Genomic DNA, 19979 nt, shown 5'->3' with positions numbered 1-19979 from the left:
AAGACACTGTCCATTCCGTTCAACTGCTCTTCCAAGTCCTTTGCTGTCTCTGACAGAATTACAATGTCATGGGCGAACTTCAAAGTTTTTATTTCTTCTCCCTGGATTTTAATACCTACTCCACATTTTTCTTTTGTTTCTTTTACTGCTTGCTCAATATACAGATTGAATAACATCGGGGAGAGGCTACAACCCTGTCTCACTCCCTTCCCAACCACTGCTTCCCTTTCACGCCCCTCGACTCTTATAACTGCCATCTGGTTTCTGAACAAATTGTAAATAGCCTTTCGCTCCCTGTATTTTAACCCTGCCACCTTTATTGGCAAGCACGAAGAAAAGCAGCAGAAACTCTTGCAGTGCGCGGGCGAGCATTATCTTGCTGAAATATAAGCCCAAGATGGCTTACCATGAAGGGCAACAAAACGGGGCGTAGTGCTGCAGTAATGCCGCGAATGACAACCAAATGAGATAAAATGACAACCCCTGTTATGAGTGGTCACAGTCAATAGTAAGAGAAATGTTGCAAAACGTGAACTAGCGTAGATTTCAAGAAGGACCTCTATCACCTCAAGAAAATCCGTCTTGAAAATTTTCAAGAACCATGTTTTCACACTAACATGTACAAACATTATTCCTCGCTCTCTACAAATCGAACTTTAAGAGATTACGAAGAAAAAAACTATAAAAGCCAACAGTTTTACATCTATATCCATACTCTGCAAGCCACCTGACGGTGTGTGGCGGAGCGTACCTTGAGTACCTCTATCGGTTCTCCCTTCTATTCTAGTCTCGTACTGTTCGTGGAAAGAAAGATTGTCGGTATGCCTCTGTGTAGGCTCTAATCTCTCTGATTTTATCCTCATGGTCTCTTCGCGAGATATACGTAGGAGGGAGCAATATACTGCTTGACTCCTCGGTGAAGGTATGTTCTCGAAACTTCAGCAAAAGCCCGTACCGAGCTACTGAGCGTCTCCCCTGCAGAGTCTTCCACTGGAGTTTATCTATCATCTCCGTAACGCTTTCGCGATTACCAAATGATCCTGTAACGAAGCGCACTGCTCTCCATTGGATCTTCTCTATCTCTTCTTTCAACTCTATCTGGTACGGATCCCACACTGGTGAGCAATATTCAAGCAGTGGGCGAACAAGTGTGCTGTAACCTACTTCCTTTGTTTTCGGACGGCATTTCCTTACGATTCTTCCAATGAATCTCAGTCTGGCATCTGCTTTACTGACGATCAACTTTACATGATTATTCCATTTTAAATCACTCCTAATACCTACTCCCAGATAATTTATGGAATTAACTGCTTCCAGTTACTGACCTGCTATATTGTAGCTAAATGATAAAGGATCTTTCTTTCTATGTACTCGCAGCACCTTACACTTGTCCACATTGAGATTAAATTGCCATTCCCTGCACCATGGGTCAATTCGTTGCAGATCCTCCTGCATTTCGGTACAATTTTCCATTGTTACAACCTTTCGATATGCCACAGCATCATCCTCAAAAAGCCTCAGTGAACTTCCAATGTTATCCACAAGGTCATTTATATATATTGTGAATAGCTACGGTTCTACGACACTCTCCTGCGGCACACCTGAAGTCACTCTTACTTCGGAAGACTTCTCTCCATTGAGAATGACATGGTGCGTTCTGTTATCTAGGAACTCTTCAAACCAGTCACACAATTGGTCTGATTTTCCATATGCTCTTACTTTGTTTATTAAACGACTGTGGGGAACCGTATCGAACGCCTTGCGGAAGTCAAGAAACACGGCATCCACCTAGGAACACGTGTCTATGACCCTCTGAGTCTCGTGGACGAATAGCGCGAGCTGGGTTTCACACGATCGTCTTTTTCGAAACCCATGCTGAGTCCTACAGAGTAGATTTCTAGTCTCCAGAAAAGTCATTATACTCGTACATAATACGTGTTCCAAAATTCTACAACTGATCGACGTTAGAGATCTAGGTCTATAGTTGTGCATATCTTTCGACGTCCCTTCTTGAAAACGGGGATGACCTGTGCCCTTTTCCAATCCTTTGGAACGCTACGCTCTTCTAGAGACCTACGGTACACCGCTGCAAGAAGGGGGGCAAGTTCCTTCGCGTAATCTGTGTAAAATCGAACTGGTATCCCATCAGGTCCAGCGGCCTTTCCTCTTTTGAGCGATTTTAATTGCTTTTCTATCCCTCTGTCATCTATATCGGTATCTACCATTTTGTCATCTGTGCGACAATCTAGAGAAGGAACTACAGTGCAGTCTTCCTCTGTGAAACAGCTTTGGAAAAAAAAAGTTTAGTATTTCGGCCTTTAGTCTGTCATCCTCTGTTTCAGTAACATTTTGGTCACAGAGTGTCTGGACATTTTGTTTTGCTCCACCTACCGCTTTAACATAAGACCAAAATTTCTTAGGATTTTCTGCCAAATCAGTACATAGAACACCTCACACTACATTTCGCTTCGCGTAATTTTTGTTCGTCTGCAAGGCTTTGGCTATGTTTATGTTTGCTGTGAAGTTCCCTTTGGTTCCGCAGCAGTTTTCTAACTCGGTTGTTGTACCACGGTGGCTCTTTTCCATCTCTTACGATCTTGTTTGACACATAACTCATCTAATGCATATTGTACGATGGTTTTGAACTTCGTCCACTGATCCTCAACACTATCTGTACTTGAGACAAAACTTTTGTGTTGAGCCGTCAGGAACTCTGAAATCTGCTTTTTGTCACTTTTACTAAACAGAAAAATCTTCTTACCTTTTTTAATATTTCTATTTACGGCTGAAATCATCGATGCAGTAACCGCTTTATGCTCGCTGATTCCCTGTTCTGCGTTAACTGTTTCAAATAGTTCGGTCTGTTTTTTCACCAAAAGGTCTAATATGTTATCGCCACTAGTAGGTTCTCTGTTTAACTGCTCAAGCTAGTTTTCAGATAATGCACTTAAAAAAATTGCACTGGATTTTTTCTCCATGCCACCCGTTATCAACGCTTGAGTCTCCCAGTCTATATCCGGCAAATTAAAATCTCCATCCAGAACCATAACATGGCCGGAAAAACTACTCGAAATATTTTCCAAATTTTCCTTCAGGTGATCTGCCACAGCAGCTGCTGAGCCAGGGGGCCTATAGAGACATTCAATTACCATGTTTGAGCCTGCTTTAACTATGACCTTCACCCAAATTATTTCACATTTCGGATCTCCGTCAATTTCCTTCGATACTATTGCACCTTTTATCGCTATAAACACGCCTCCTCCTTCACTGTCCAGCCCGTCTCTGCGGTATATATTCCAGTCTGAGTTTAGAATTTCATCACTATTTACATCTGGTTTCAGCCAACTTTCTGTTCCTAGTACTACACTCCTGGAAATGGAAAGAAGAACACATTGACACCGGTGTGTCAGACCCACCATACTTGCTCCGGACACTGCGAGAGGGCTGTACAAGCAATGATCACACGCACGGCACAGCGCACACACCAGGAACCGCGGTGTTGGCCGTCGAATGGCGCTAGCTGCGCAGCATTTGTGCACCGCCGCCGTGAGTGTCAGCCAGTTTGCCGTGGCATATGGAGCTCCATCGCAGTCTTTAACACTGGTAGCATGCCGCGACAGCGTGGACGTGAACCGTATGTGCAGTTGACGGACTTTGAGCGAGGGCGTATAGTGGGCATGCGGGAGGCCGGGTGGACGTACCGCCGAATTGCTCAACACGTAGGGCGTGAGGGCTCCACAGTACATCGATGTTGTCGCCAGTGGTCGGCGGAATGTGCACGTGCCCGTCGACCTGGGACCGGACTGCAGCGACGCACGGGTGCACGCCAAGACCGTAGGATCCTACGCAGTGCCGTAGGGGACCGCACCGCCACTTCCCAGCAAATTAGGGACACTGTTGCTCCTGGGGTATCGGCGAGGACCATTCGCAACCGTCTCCATGAAGCTGGGCTACGGTCCCGCACACCGTTAGGCCGTCTTCCGCTCACGCCCCAACATCGTGCAGCCCGCCTCCAGTGGTGTCGCGACAGGCGTGAAAGGAGGGACGAATGGAGACGTGTCGTCTTCAGCGATGAGAGTCGCTTCTGCCTTGGTGCCAATGATGGTCGTATGCGTGTTTGGCGCCGTGCAGGTGAGCGCCACAATCAGGAGTGCATACGACCGAGGCACACAGGGCCAACACCCGGCATCATGGTGTGGGGAGCGATCACCTACACTGGCCGTACACCTCTGGTGATCGTCGAGGGGACACTGAATAGTGCACGGTACATCCAAACCGTCATCGAACCCATGGTTCTACCATTCCTAGACCGGCAAGGGAACTTGCTGTTCCAACAGGACAATGCACGTCCGCATGTATCCCGTGCCACCCAACGTGCTCTAGAAGGTGTAAGTCAACTATCCTGGCCAGCAAGATCTCCGGATCTGTCCCCCATTGAGCATGTTTGGGACTGGATAAAGCGTCGTCTCACGCGGTCTGCACGTCCAGCACGAACGCTGGTCCAACTGAGGCGCCAGGTGGAAATGGCATGGCAAGCCGTTCCACAGGACTACATCCAGCATCTCTACGATCGTCTCCATGCGAGAATAGCAGCCTGCATTGCTGCGAAAGGTGGATATACACTGTACTAGTGCCGACATTGTGCATGCTCTGTTGCCTGTGTCTATGTGCCTGTGGTTCTGTCAGTGTGATCATGTGATGTATCTGACCCCAGGAATGTGTCAATAAAGTTTCCCCTTCCTGGGACAATGAATTCACGGAGTTCTTATTTCAATTTCCAGGAGTGTATATGGGCGTTGTGACCGTTTATTAATGAGAGCCGTTCTGGGACCTCTCTATAGATGCTCCTGCAGTTTACTATTACCACATTAATTCATACTGAGGTTTATGATGCTGTCATTCTGCGCATACTCCACCATGAACGTTTACAGATCAGGCCTATGAACATAAATGACGAACTACAATCTAGGGTAATCGAGTCCTTAAAGTTTTGTTGAAAATTTCAGTTGAGATTCACACTTGCCATCTGTAAAACTGAGGTCAAATTTTAAACCAGTCTTGATCTTGAAACTTCGATGGCGAGAAAATCTCCATAAATCCCTCGAATAATGGCATATTTCAAATGTACGTAGTGCTTCTGCTTGGAAATCAAAGTACAAATGAATTCTTGCAAGATCTTGCTTGTACATGACTCGCAACTTGATAAAATGATATAAATGTTTTATACTTTCTAAGAGAAATGTACGGCATTTGTTTTAGACAGGAACACATTAGAAGACTAGTCTTTCCGATTTATGGTGTCTTATGAGAAAACCTGTCCTAAGCAAAGAAGGCAAAGCTGAAAGATAGAAGGCGTATACAGACGGTCTATACAAGGGAAATGGGCCTGAAAGCATTGTTATAGAAATGGAAGAGGACGTAAATGAAGATGAGATGGGAGATACGATACTGCGGGAATAATTTGTCAGAACACTGAAAGACCTAAGTCGAAACAAGGCCCCTGGTGCAGACAACACTCCGTCAGAACTACTGACAGCCTTGGGAGGGCCAACCTTGGTGTAAACTATTCCATCTGATGTGCCAGATGTATGAGACAGGCTAAATACCCTCAGATTTCAAGAAGAATATAATAACTCCGATTTCAAAGAAAGCAGGTGCTCACATGCGTGAATATTACCTAACTATCACTTTAGTAAGTCGTGGTTACGAAATACATACACTAATTCCTCACAGAAGAATGGAAAAACTGGTACAAGCCGACCTCGGGGAAGATCAGTTTGGATTCTGGAGAAATGTAGGAACATGCGAGACAATATTGACACCAAGTTTTGTCTTAGAAGAGATTTTAGGGGAAGGCATACATACGTTTATAGCATTTGTAGACTTAAAGGAAGCTTTTGACAATGTTGACTAAAATATTGTCTTTGAAATTCTGAAGGGGTAAAATACAGGAAGCAAAAGGCTATTTACTAGTTGTATAGAAATCAGATGGCAGTTATAAGAGTAGAAGGGCATGAAAGGGAAGCAATGGTTGAGAAGGGAGTGAGACAGGGTTGTAGCCTATCTGAAATATTATACAGTCTGTACACTGAGCTGGCAGTAAAGGAAACCAAAAAAAATTTGAAGTAGGAATTACAGCTCAGGGAGAAGAAATAAAAACATTTAGGTTTGCTGATGATAGAAATTCTGTCAGAGACAGTCAAGCAGTTGAACAGATCGGACAGTGTCTTGAAAGGAAGATATAAAACGAGCTACAACAAAAGCAAAACAGACATAATTGTATGTAGTCGAATTAACTCAGGTGGTGGTGAGGAAACTAGATTAGGCAACGAGACACTTAAAACAGTAGATGAGTTTTACTATTTGGGCAGCTAAACAACTGATGTTGGCCTAAGTAGAGAGGAAATAACATGTAGACTGACACTGGAAAGAAAAGCGTTTCTGAAGAAGAGGAATTTGTTAACATCAAATGCACAATAACGGAAATAGGTGCAACAGCAAAAAATAATTGATGTATAGTAATGAAATTTCGGGAATACATTTGTCTAGGTAACATTTTTAACTGATCAATATTGCAAAATCACAGTTTAATGTGAGTGCAAGATAAACCACTGCAACTGTGAAATTCTGAAACATTAATAACCGGTGTAACCCCCAGAACGTTGAACGCAAGCATGCAAACGTGTGTTCATTGTGTTATACAGATACTGGATGTCCGTTTGTGGGACGGAGTTCAATGACTGTTGCACTTGGTCGGTCAGTACAGGGACATTTAATGCTGGTTATGGATGACGCTGTAACTGTTGCCAATTAAGGCCCATATTTGATCGATTGGCAACAGATCTGGTGATCGAGCAGGCCAAGGCATCATGTCGGTACTCTGTAAAGCATGTTCGGTTATACCGACGATATGTGGGCGAGTGGTATCCTCTTGTAAGACACCACCAGGAACGATGCTCATGAACGGCTGCACAACAGGTAGAATCACCAGACTGATGTACAAATTGTAGTCAGGGTGCGTGGGATAACCACAAGGGTACTCCTGCTATCACATGAGTTCGCATCCCAGACCATAACTCCAGTTGTATGTCTAGTGTGTCTATAAAGCAGATAGGCTGCTTGCAGGCCCTCGGCTGACCTCCTTCCAGTCAACACACAGTCATAACTGGCGTCGAAGCAGAACCAGCTTTCACCAGGAAACACTACAGACTTAGCTTTTTCATCAACCAGTCTGAAATTATGTCATATGATTACATCCAGGGTAACATACGAGTTATAAAATATAGGTAGAAAATATTCAGTAACATTTATTATTTTCCAAAAATGTTAATGCCGACAGAAAAATTAATAGACTCTATTGTAAAAATTCAGAACGACTGAGAAAATCCTGTTGGATGTCAACAAAAATTATCAATTTAAGCAGGGAAAGAGCCTTTAAGGGGGTTAGGACGTGAAAAGGGCCGACTTGGAGCAGGAGAGGCACCACAGGACATTTTAATTTACGCTGTCTATACTTTTACAAATAAATTCATAAAACTTTGTTAGCATGACCAGGAAGGATTCAGGATTCACACTCATAGCAGAGGAAGTTCAAAAACATAACAAAACAATTTTTTTACATGTGAAATTTCACCATTTTTTCACTTGGTATTGGCTGCATTTGTTGCTGTAGGTACACTTTTCTTCGTAAGTAAGAGAGATTCTTCGGTGAATTTTGCACAGCATACAAACCATACTTACAGGTGTATGAAACTCTAGATTTTCTCAAATCTGTTAAAAACTGTAGTAAAAATTGAGATAATTTACTATAAAATTCGAGTTTTCTCTAAACACGAAGTTTAAAACGTAACAGCCCATTTATTTTTCCATAGATTAAATAAATTCTAGAGTGTCATACACCTGTAAGTATGGTTTGTAAGCTGCGCAAAATTCATCGAAGATTCTCTCTTACTTATGAAGAAAAGTGTACCTATAGCAACAAATGCAGCCAACAGTAAGTGAAAAAACTCATGAAATTTCACATTTAAAAAATATTATTTTTTCGTGTTTTTGAACTTCCACTGCTATGAGTGTGAATCCTGAATCCTTTCTGGTCATGCTGACACAGTTTTATGAATTTATTCGTAAAAGTATAGACAATGCAAATTAAAATGTCCTGTGGTGCCTCTCCTTCTCGAAGTCTGCCCGTTTGACGTCCTACCAACCTTAAGACCACTTATTGAACTCTGATGGCATCTGTAACCCTTTATTTGCTTGCGAAACTTTACATTTCACCACGTTGGCAGGTTTATTACAATACTTCCATGCTTTCTATTTTTAATGTTGACCTGCGCAACAGAGGTTGAATAAATGTCATTTTGAAACATACATGGCTTGGGTTGGTTGGAAAAATCGCAACTCATGGTGAGAAATTTCCAAATACCACTCTCAGATCGGCCGGTAGAAGCGACTTTTTGCAAACTAGGACTGAGTCAGGGCAGTCCTCATCTCTCCTACTGAACTGCAGAATTCGTTGCTCTATGACTGCGTCAGGCGATGAACTGTTTCCACAGGGATTGAGCACGACCCGATCCTTGGAGAGGACACCTTGTCGACCTTAAAATGTCACACTTCTTTCCCCTCTCTTCTATCGCAGGAAATGGTATTATTATTTTTTCGACTGGCGTATTGCGCTTCCAAGATTAAGTATAAAAGTGCAGAACTAGAGTGTAGCATGACCGTATTCTTCAGAGAGCACTACACAGTAACTCTGTTGTATAATACAGAATGAGTAGTCACCACGCCATCACGAATCTTCTTCGTTCACAAAACACAGTAAACTACTATTGTGTTCAGCAAAGGGATGGACATCCATATGGAAAGGCGGTCCGATACGGTATTAGGAGGCATCCCATGGCTTCTGTCACCTCCATGTATACGTTGTGGGTCTACAGGTAGTTCACCATACGATCAGTAGATGTCAGGAACTTGCATACATGACACAATCTGAAAATCGACGCCCTTATGGTTCTCAGGGATTCACTTATTTTATTACGCTTATCGACAAGGTATTTGTCCATAGATACGATGATTAATATCGTTAAGTAGGTACCTAACTTTTTTGGGATGCACAGATGTGTTCGTCAATCGTAGCTATAAAAATCCATTTAAACTAATAGAAATTACCTGACTTACCTTAAACTCAATGAAATATTTTTGTGACATGAAAAATTATTTGAAAACGAAACATCCAGATAGATCCGAGCAGTTAATGAATGTCTACATCATCTTTACCCATCCCCGGTACAAGTTCGTCTTCCACATCGCGAGAGAAGCAATTGACTACATCAAAATCATTTGACAGGAAGTTGCTTTAGGATGTAAAAGAAACAAAGTTGTTATATAATATGAGAAATGATTTCATTAGACAACGAGCCATTATTAGGCGCAGAAAGGATTGGGTTTACAAGACCCCCTAGAACAAGCTTTACTCTGCTGTAAAATCCCAATTTGTATACACATTTCCAAGGGAATTGTTCCTGACTTCTACGACAGAATTTATGAAAAGTCAAAAAGCAACGTTTCAGTCTCTCTCACGGTTTCGGTAACTTCTTTTTATATGGCATAGTTTGCATAAGAATGCCAACGTCCTTAGTTTCACAATTAATTGGTTGAAGCTTGTTCTAGGTTCTCACACTGGACAAAATACGAGGTAGAGCGGACAAGTCCTTGGTTTTTTCTAGTTGATGGATGTAGACTAATTCTGGTGTTTTGGCATTAAGCCTTCTTATTAGATGATGCTGCATTTAGTCATAAATGTGGAACAGATGACAAATATAGACATCACTATTAACTACAGTAGGGTAGGCAAGTGTTTGAATTTAAAGTAGGTGAAAACAGTGTTACAATTCTGATTAACAAGATTTTATCAAGCAAAGAATCCAACTATGCCATGAATCTGCTGACACTAAAGGTAGTGTGGTCAGCTTGAGTTATATAGGCAGAAGACAGTTTGCACAATTAAGTTATGTAAGAGGTGCTGAATAATATAAATGAAGGTAAAATAAAAGGTTTCTGTGTGATGACTGATGAGATTTGTAGGGATACTTTTTATGTGGATCTTGCAGATGTAAAACTTGTGTACTGCCACAAATAATAGGTAATGTTAATAGTTGTGTGGAGAGTAGTATTGTATCACGTAAATAAGCCTGACTATATTGATGACTACAATGTGTTTATTTGCAAGTGCTTATTTAAGTTGCACTATATTTCTTTATATTGGTCAGGATATAAACTTGATAAATTAAATGTGTCGCCGTTTGCATGATTCTGGAGACCAAATCCTAAAAAAAGGCATTGATTTCAGCATTCGGTTTTATGAATTTAGTTTCTGTGGTTTATTTGTATATTTTTGTTACAACTGTTCATTTGAACTTGGCAGCTTATCTTCAGTGATATGTTAGAGTGCATGTGAATGATAAATCTGATGAGTGGCTGAGTGCCACGCTGGATGCTAATTTGGGCTCATTTGTGTGCCCACAAAATAGAAGCTGTCCTAAACCAGAGCACTATGGGTCACAGACAAGCCTTGGTACTGTGTAGCAAGACAACAGATAGCTGTGACACGACATCGAAGAACAGAAGAAAATGTTAAGTGAGTGTGGAGAAAATGTTTCTATGAAAATTTAAAGAGAAGTTGTTTTATATGAATCTCTGTTGCTATGATTACTTTATGGTTTGAATTTGTGCCTCTTTAAAGAACGTTTTTAATTGCTATACTTCTTGTAAAATTTATTTGTTTGAGGTTGGAAAATTTATTCATGTTATAAATGTTTTGAAGACTAAACAGAAGTTATTGAGACATAAAAGCAAATGAACAGGAAAATATGATTTATTTGATAGTCTATAAATTCACATATACTTTTCATTAAAATTCGCTGTAGGTGTCATTTTCATTGACAAGGTTCTTCAAATGTTAGCTTTGTTGGGCAACATACTTAAAGGCACAAATTAAAACTATTTGAAGGAAAATAATGCTAAACAGGTATTTCGACACTTTTCATGGCTATTTTGTAAATAGTTATAAAATGAATATTTACTATTAGTTTTACTTCAAGAGTTAAGTATTTAAGTATCTTCAGCATATTATTGTTATTGTTATTCTTATTATGTTTAGTATTGTGAGTTTCAGTTTGTTCCCTCAGAATATTATTGAAAATTTCATTTGGTCTTTTGGTGTTAAATATTACTTATTTTACAGGCAGTAGCCACCTTTTTTTAAAATTTGCTATTCACATCAAAATTTTTGGGGTATTATGAGAATAATAGTCACATCCTCCACTTACCTATAACAAACAGTTACATATGTGATTATAAATATATTTTACATTGTATTCATGTAGTGATTGTACCATCTGCAGCTGGTGGATGTGATATCAGGCAAGGCGTGAGGGTAGGGGTTCTGAGAGCACAAAGCAGGCATTGTGTCGTTGGTGGCCATGAAGGTAGCATGTTTGCATAGCGCTACATTAGTCAATGTGTTAAATGAATGTGCCCTGCACAAGTCGAACTTTTACTCAATCTATCATGACTAGCATTCATACACTCCTGGAAATGGAATAAAGAACACATTGACACCGGTGTCTCAGACCCACCATACTTGCTCCGGACACTGCGAGAGGGCTGTACAAGCAATGATCACACGCACGGCACAGCGGACACACCACGAACCGCGGTGTTGGCCGTCCAATGGCGCTAGCTGCGCAGCATTTGTGCACCGCCGGCGTCAGTGTCAGCCAGTTTGCCGTGGCATATGGAGCTCCATCGCAGTCTTTAACACTGGTAGCATGCCGCGACAGCGTGGACGTGAACCGTATGTGCAGTTGACGGATTTTGAGCGAGGGCGTATAGTGGGCATGCGGGAGGCCGGGTGGACGTACCGCCGAATTGCTCAACACGTAGGGCGTGAGGTCTCCACAGTACATCGATGTTGTCGCCAGTGGTCGGCGGAAGGTGCACGTGCCCGTCGACCTGGGACCGGACCGCAGCGACGCACGGACGCACGCCAAGACCGTAGGATCCTACGCAGTGCCGTAGGGGACCGCACCACCACTTCCCAGCAAATTAGGGACACTGTTGCTCCTGGGGTATCGGCGAGGACCATTCGCAACCGTCTCCATGAAGCTGGGCTACGGTCCCGCACACCATTAGGCCGTCTTCCGCTCACGCCCCAACATCGTGCAGCCCGCCTCCAGTGGTGTCGCGACAGGCGTGGATGGAGGGACGAATGGAGACGTGTCGTCTTCAGCGATGAGAGTCGCTTCTGCTTTGGTGCCAATGATGGTCGTATGCGTGTTTGGCGCCGTACAGGTGAGCGCCACAATCAGGACTGCATACGACCGAGGCACACAGGGCCAACACCCGGCATCATGGTGTGGGGAGCGATCTCCTACACTGGCCGTACACCTCTGGTGATCGTCGAGGGGACACTGAATAGTGCACGGTACATCCAAACCGTCATCGAACCCATCGTTCTACCATTCCTAGACCGGCAAGGGAACTTGCTGTTCCAACAGGACAATGCACGTCCGCATGTATCCCGTGCCACCCAACGTGCTCTAGAAGGTGTAAGTCTACTACCCTGGCCAGCAAGATCTCCGGATCTGTCCCCCATTGAGCATGTTTGGGACTGGATGAAGCGTCGTCTCACGCGGTCTGCACGTCCAGCACGAACGCTGGTCCAACTGAGGCGCCAGGTGGAAATGGCATGGCAAGCCGTTCCACAGGACTACATCCAGCATCTCTACGATCATCTCCATGCGAGAATAGCAGCCTGCATTGCTGCGAAAGGTGGATATACACTGTTCTAGTGCCGACATTGTGCATGCTCTGTTGCCTGTGTCTATGTGCCTGTGGTTCTGTCAGTGTGATCATGTGATGTATCTGACCCCAGGAATGTGTCAATAAAGTTTCCCCTTCGTGGGACAATGAATTCACGGTGTTCTTATTTCAATTTCCAGGAGTGTATATTTAACAATTATTACTTTAAAAACCATACTGGGGAAGAATAATTATGGGTAGCCTCCATATGCATTGGAAGTTTCTAATGTTCCTTCATTGTCTTTTCACAATGTATATGTAGGATAAAGCAATGTGTTGCTCGACTCTTCTACGAACATATGTACTTGGAATTAAACAGTAAACCACACTGTGACACACAATGTTTCGTTGTAGTGTCTATCACTGAAGTTGTATGAGCGTCTCCATGATGCTTTCGCACTTACTAAATGAAACTGTGACGAAATGTGCTGCTGTTCTTTGAGTTTATCTCCTCTGTCAATCCTGGCTGGCAAGGGTCTTATACCGAGGAAGGTATCGGTTGAATGACTGATTTGTAAGCTACCTCATTGGTGGGTGGACTGTTTGTCCTGAAGAATCATCTTATGCCTCTTATTCTAGCATCTGTCTTTTGTACAATTACTTTTTTGCAACCATTCCCCTTTAAATCTATCAGTATGCATACTCCCAGATACTGAGTTCATGTACTGCTTCCAGTAACTGTTTGGCAATCGCATAATCAAAGAATAATGGGTTTTTCCACCCATTTATGCACAGTATATTATTTTTGCTTATGTTGAGGCTCAGATGCTAATCCGTGCACCAAGAACGATCCTCTAGATTTTCCTGCTGTGCAGTTTTCTATCGTTTCGACTTTTCTATGTACAACAGCATCATCGACAAACAGCCTTGTACAGCTTTTCTGTATTCAACAACGCAACCACAAACAGCCTCATGGAGTTTTCGAAGTTATGCACTAGGTCATGTATAGGACTGTGAGCAGTAATGGTCCTCTAACACTCCCTTGGGGTACACCCGAAGTTACTTTTATGTCTGAATATTTCTTTCTGTTAAGATTGACATGTTGTGTTTTATTTGCTGGGACTCTTCAACCCAATAAAAAAGTTAGTCTGATGTTCTACACTCTCGTATTTTCTTCATTAGGTGACAGTGAGAAACTGTATCGAACACCTTCCCGAAGTCAAGATGCATGGCACCAACCAAGGACCTAAAGAGTGAGCGAGGTTTCATAAAATTGTTGTTTGTGAAATCCATGTGGATCCTAAAAGTCTCTAAAAAGTCATAATACGCTATCTCTTCGTTACACGAAACCACCACTGTGAGCTCCTATTTTCACATCTAAACTGCTGTTATCATAGTTCAGTCATTGCTACAGCAGTTAGTGAAGTGTATGCCAGCATGATCTCACTCATCACATAATATACTTGTTTCCATCTTAGAGGTAGGAACCATTTATTTCCATTGCCACACCTGACAAACTATTTTGATAATTGTGTGTGCAAGATGGATCAGTATGCTGGACTGGGAATTGAATCTGGATCACTGCATGTTGCTGGCAATAAGACAACAATTGTGTATACCGACATATTTCAGATATCTACTCAGAGTCTGGTGTAGAGTTCTCCTCTTTCCTTCCATACTCTGCAGAGCCTCTCCCACAACAGTGTGGGGTTCCTAGCAACAGAAGGAAGTTTAGAGAAGGATGGAGCCCTGGCGGGAGGTATCCAGGATGTAAGCAGCTGGTGGTTACAGCTGCACATCTCACCCTAGACGACTGTCAGGCTACTAGTTTCGTACAGCAGACTTGCGGCCCTACTGGTTGGACAAATGTCCAAAAATGAATCTGCAGAAACGATCCTAGAGGGACGTGGGCTGTGAGAGCCCAACTGTGAGTCTGGTTTCAATCGTTCAGCTAACCACCTGGAGAGAACTCCTTCAAAGTCAGCACCTGGGCTGAAATGTAGCAACCTTTAATTGATTTTGTTAATTTGACAAACTACAGAAAAATTAGAAATGTCTAAGGAAAGTACTGGGTAGCTAAAAGAACTCGTGTGTCATAAACTACAGCGTGAAAAACAGGAAGCTTGTGATGACTACTGTAGGTACTGTTCTTTTTGCTGTATTCAGAAAACATACTTTCACAAAATACTTTCATAAAAGAGTCAGCAACAAAATTTACCCTCTGTGACAATAACAAAAACAGACAGACCATTGCGTTTCACAATAAATCTTACAAATACCGCGCGTTTACTCGAATGCATGTTTTACAATTGCCTCACTTGACTACCAACCTCTCTGGACTCAATTACTAGTGTGAGCCGTGACGTATATTTTACATACGATAAAAATATGGTAAACCAGCTCTTCCATACCTACCCAATTAAAAGAATTTCCTGCATTTAATTATTGACACTTGCAGGCCAGGGAAGTAGATGCTAGTGCCCCCTCTACATGTCAAGGTATATGTGACAAAGGTAATCGACCTCTTGAGGTCAAACACGCTACTCGAGTAGTGTTTCGTAATGCTGCAAGTCTGGATTCATTTGAGCTATTATTAATGAGTGATGCACTTTTCACAAATTTTAGTGTGCATTAAAAAATGCGGAACAGTGGTCTTCACTTATGGGGCTGAGCACTATTCCGCTGGAATACAGACTAGGGGAATAACCGTGGTGTGCACAATGTCCGACTTCACAGAAATAATACTCAAGGCTTCTCTGATAGCTCAAAAATTTACCCAAAGAGTTCGGGGTAGCTTAGATTACTATTTCTGGGGAAGTATGCCGTTATTCATACTGGCATTAAGCTGGGTTTCCACAAACAACTAAACTGACACCACAGTTTGTGCCATGGCAGCAGATACAGCAATGGTATCATGTGCTGCTGCTATCACAAACTTCTGTCACAATTCTGGTTGCATGGTTTTCAATATGGCGCCAACTTCAGATGTGGCAGGATACTGTCATAACACTGTGTATGCTGAAGTTGATGAACGAATTAAATAAATAAGCATCATAATCAAGAAAAGTAATCAGCTGGAAAACATGGTAATTGACATAGTATTTTATTACACTAGCCGGCCGAAGTGGCCGAGCGGTTCTAGGCGCTACAGTCTGGAACCGCGCGACCGCTACGGTCGCAGGTTCGAATCCTGCCTCGGGCATGGATGTGTGGGATGTCCTTAGGTTAGTTAGGTTTAAGTAGTTCTAAGTTCTAGGGGACTGATGACCTCAGAAAGTCCCATACTGTTCAGAGCCATTTGAACCATTTATTACACTAAGAATGGTGAAATCAGCATAACGATTGGCGTATATATAGAGGAGATATTTGAGTTTTAATTCAGAGAGGCTATCAGAATTTACTTAGAGGCGGGTGAAGAGAGAGTAGGCTGGACAACATATTCTGTTGCAGACACTGTCAGCGGCCGCCAGTTATTACGTCAGCACGGTTGGCAAAGCCAGTAGGGTCTGGAAAGTGTAGAAGCACATGCAGAGAAAAACCTGAAGTAAAAGTGAAGACATAGTTTACAGGGGTAGAGGTCCCTTCACGTTGGTTCCAGCACGAGTCCATCAGCAGACTCTGCCCAAAGGAGACATAGTTCACTTTACATTTTATTGTGGCAGGCAGTAGAGAATTCCCAGTACTAATTAAAGTTTGGAGTTTGTCTCCACGTCAGCAGATCGTAGAGAATGATACAGTTAGAAGCAAAATTAATATTTGGTAAACTGGAATGTCTGACGTCACCGCCGCCAGCAAGAATCGGAGAGTGCAGCGGTGCACCACTGTCAGAGAGATGCGGCTCAGCGGCTGAACCAGATGGGTACGTGAGAAGTGTCGCTCCATCTTGATTGTACACTAAGCTCTGATAATGCGCATACTGTCTTGTGACGTTGTCTAAGTAAACTCGCAGCGGCAGTGAACTCCGTGACTGCGTTTTTAGTATATTTCTACTGGTGAAAAACTTCCAAAGTCATCGATGCGGGAAGTCAAAGAGCAAAGCTCATGGCGTGTATAATGCAGCATTCCTGAGTGTGGAGGTGAAATAAATCACGACGGCAACCTAGATCAGCTTTGTTGTGGCGTTTATAAAACATAAATTCTCACGCGATTGTAGTTTTGTGTGCGGCCTTTGTATCACTGGTACTAGCAGACTTGTGTTTGAGCCAGCTCTGTAAATTCTGATAAGCGCCATCATTGATTTCGTTTCGATATAATTACGAACGTGTAGTCCCTTATTTTGTATCACTGGTATTAGCAAACTTGTGTTTGAACCAGCTCTGTAAATTCTGATAAGCGCCATCTTTGATTCGTTTCGATGTAATTACGAATGTGTAACCCGTCATTTTGAAGATAACGGATTTCTGCAATAGAGTTCACTTCTATTTGAAATAGTTTCTCTTCGTGGTTATTTCCAAATTTCCCAAGTGTGGTTATGTTGAAAACTAAATTAGGCAGAATTCGCATTTTTGGAGAGCAGCGTTCTGATAACTACACTATAACTACACAGGAGGCAAGCTCAGCTAAATCTGAGAAGTGGATGAAGTGCAGTTGGCCTCCAATGACGCATTACTGGCAATTGAGGAAGTACGAACATTATGCCGTGCCCTACTGTAAACTCCCGTCTACTGTTACAGAGCGTTATGTCTGATAGGATATTCACAATTGGGGTTTGTTATTCCATATTCCCTCAGAGTCGGTCGATGTATTTTTGTTCTGTTTTGCGCCAACACAACTGTTAAATTCATAGTGGAAATTAATCTGATGATTAAATAATTTTGGAAATATTACAAACTGAGATTGTTCCAGCAAACACTGGTGTTGCCATTCAGGTTACGGTATTAGGATTCAGCCAAGAATCCCATAAGAATATAAGAATACGAGAAAGCATACAGGTTGGATTTGTAAGTAGGTCTTGTGCAAAAATAACATAGGGGCATCAATACCACTTAGAAACGAAACTGCACTCGTAAATTAAAACCCATTCTTAAACGACTTTTGGGTAACAAAAATGAATTTCGACAACTTGTTAAGCTGTGTACTGAGCTCTATTAAAACATCTGACACATTAGAGAAGCAGTACTTCTCGGATATATAGTCGTGTAACTAGGGCCTCCCGTCGGGTAGACCGTTTGCCAGGTGCAAGTCTTTCGATTTGACGTCACTTCGGCGACTTACGCGTCGATGGGGATGAAATGCCGATGATTAGGACAACACAACACCCAGAGCGGAGCCGGCCGCGGTGGTCTCGCGGTTCTAGGCGCTCAGCCCGGAACCGCGTGGCTGCTACGGTCGCAGGTTCGAATACTGCCTCGGGCATGGATGTATGTGATGTCCTTAGGTTGGTTAGGTTTAACTAGTTCTACGTTCTAGGGGACTGATGACCATAGACGTTAACTCCCATAGTGCTCCGAGCCATTTGAACAATTTGAACCCTGAGCGGAGAAAATGTCCGACCCAGCTGGGAATCAAACCCGGGCCTTTAGGGTTGACATTCTGTCACGCTGACCACTTTTTTTATCTCATTTTGTTCCTTATTGTTCGTTGAATTTGTTCGAGGCGCACTTCCGATGACACCCATTTAGGTTCTTCGTTGATACATTCACTCAGTTTTTTTGTTGTCTGTCCGAACACCCTGAGCTACAGTGCGGGCACCACTCAGCTTCCGGGGGCGGTTACTTGCTCGAGTGCAACTGCAAGTGAGTTTCACATCTGGCTGTTAAGCGTCATCCCATCAATATTTACACCAACGTCCTGAAAACTGCAATTTGAATGCCCTTTCGTGATGCGTTGCATGTCATTTGAAAGCAAATGTTTTCACTCTTGCATCTCACATCAATTAAATACATGCGAGAAAATATTTAAGTTGTTCTATACGGAATTTTCGAGTTACGCGTAATGAGAGTTTACTAAAAGGCAATGTAATGCAGCTTATTTCCTTTATTAAAAGCTACACTCAATCTGAAATTATTCTGCACCAGAGACTTTGTTAACACTGGACAAGAGTTTAACAGTATTGTAGTTGCCAGTATTAGAATCCAAATATATTCCCAGTACTGCATTGGTTTTCAGCACTGGTGGAATTAAGTGAGCTTCTGTGAAAGTACAAATCACCTTTCACTAATTACTCAATAATACTTGCTTGTATTGTATTGCATGTTAACCGGGGGCCTAGAAACGAAGGAGAGGCTCCGTTCCCGCCTCAGCCGCAGTGGTCCACAACAACACGACGACTAGCGCAGTCCACTGTACCTCCGCCGCCCCACAACGAACCACTCTTTCAGGGTTATTCTGTGGTTCTGCCCCCGGTGGACGCCCCAGGGAACGTCTCACACCACACGAGAGTAACCCATAGGTTTGCGTGGTAGAGTAATGGTGGTGTACGCGTACGTGGAGAACTTGTTTGCAAAGCAATCGCTGACATAGGGTTGCTGAGGCGGCATAAGGGGAACCAGCCCGCATTCGCCTCGGCAGATGGAGAACCTCCTAAAAACCATCCGGAGACTAGCCGCCTCACCGGACCTCGACACAAGTCCGCCGGGCGGATTCGTGCCGGGGACCAGGCGCTCCTTCCCAATCCGGAAGGCCGTGCGGTAGACCGTACTGCTAACTAGGTGGGCATAATACTTGCTTACACAAGAATCATATAGTAGAAACATCATACACTTTTACCATGTAAATTATTCATTATGTGCTAATAAAGGCTTTATATGCCATTGTAGCACAGCAAACTATACTGAAAATGACACATTTTGGAGAGATCTTTAATATGGTGTATCACTGAAACGGCATATTTCCGAAATACGCAGCTATAAATATGGAAAAATGCCAAATACCCATGTCAGCTTTCGAAGTACTGAAATCGATATGGTGACTGTTAGATTTGCTTCTTACGTTAATCAGTGGTCGGAGGCGAAAGTGGCACCACAAAGTCAAAAAATTTAGCTTTTGAAGCATGGCTAAAAGCGGCATCACTTGAGCGGCGCCAGAGGAATTTGAATGCTCCCAAGTGCAACTTCAGTGACGCCACTCGACTATTGACCAAGTAATTTCACTTCTATGTTTCAAAATCGATCTTTGAGCTGTCTGCTTCTAGGATGCTTAGGTTGTCGGATTAATTGTTTACACATGTTCTGGTCGCATTA

At 42.8% G+C, this 19979-nt stretch overlaps 1 protein-coding gene across 3 annotated transcripts in view; it reads right to left on the bottom strand.

The window, feature by feature from the left end:
• Positions 1-19979, bottom strand: part of LOC126365766 (UDP-N-acetylglucosamine--peptide N-acetylglucosaminyltransferase 110 kDa subunit) — a 572676-nt gene that overhangs the window by 163555 nt on the left and 389142 nt on the right. The window lies entirely within an intron of this gene.

The sequence above is a fragment of the Schistocerca gregaria genome, chromosome 1 (genome assembly GCF_023897955.1).
Source record: "Schistocerca gregaria isolate iqSchGreg1 chromosome 1, iqSchGreg1.2, whole genome shotgun sequence".
In the NCBI taxonomy this organism is placed as follows: Eukaryota; Metazoa; Arthropoda; class Insecta; order Orthoptera; family Acrididae; genus Schistocerca; species Schistocerca gregaria.
This window is presented reverse-complemented; position numbering and strand designations above follow the sequence as displayed.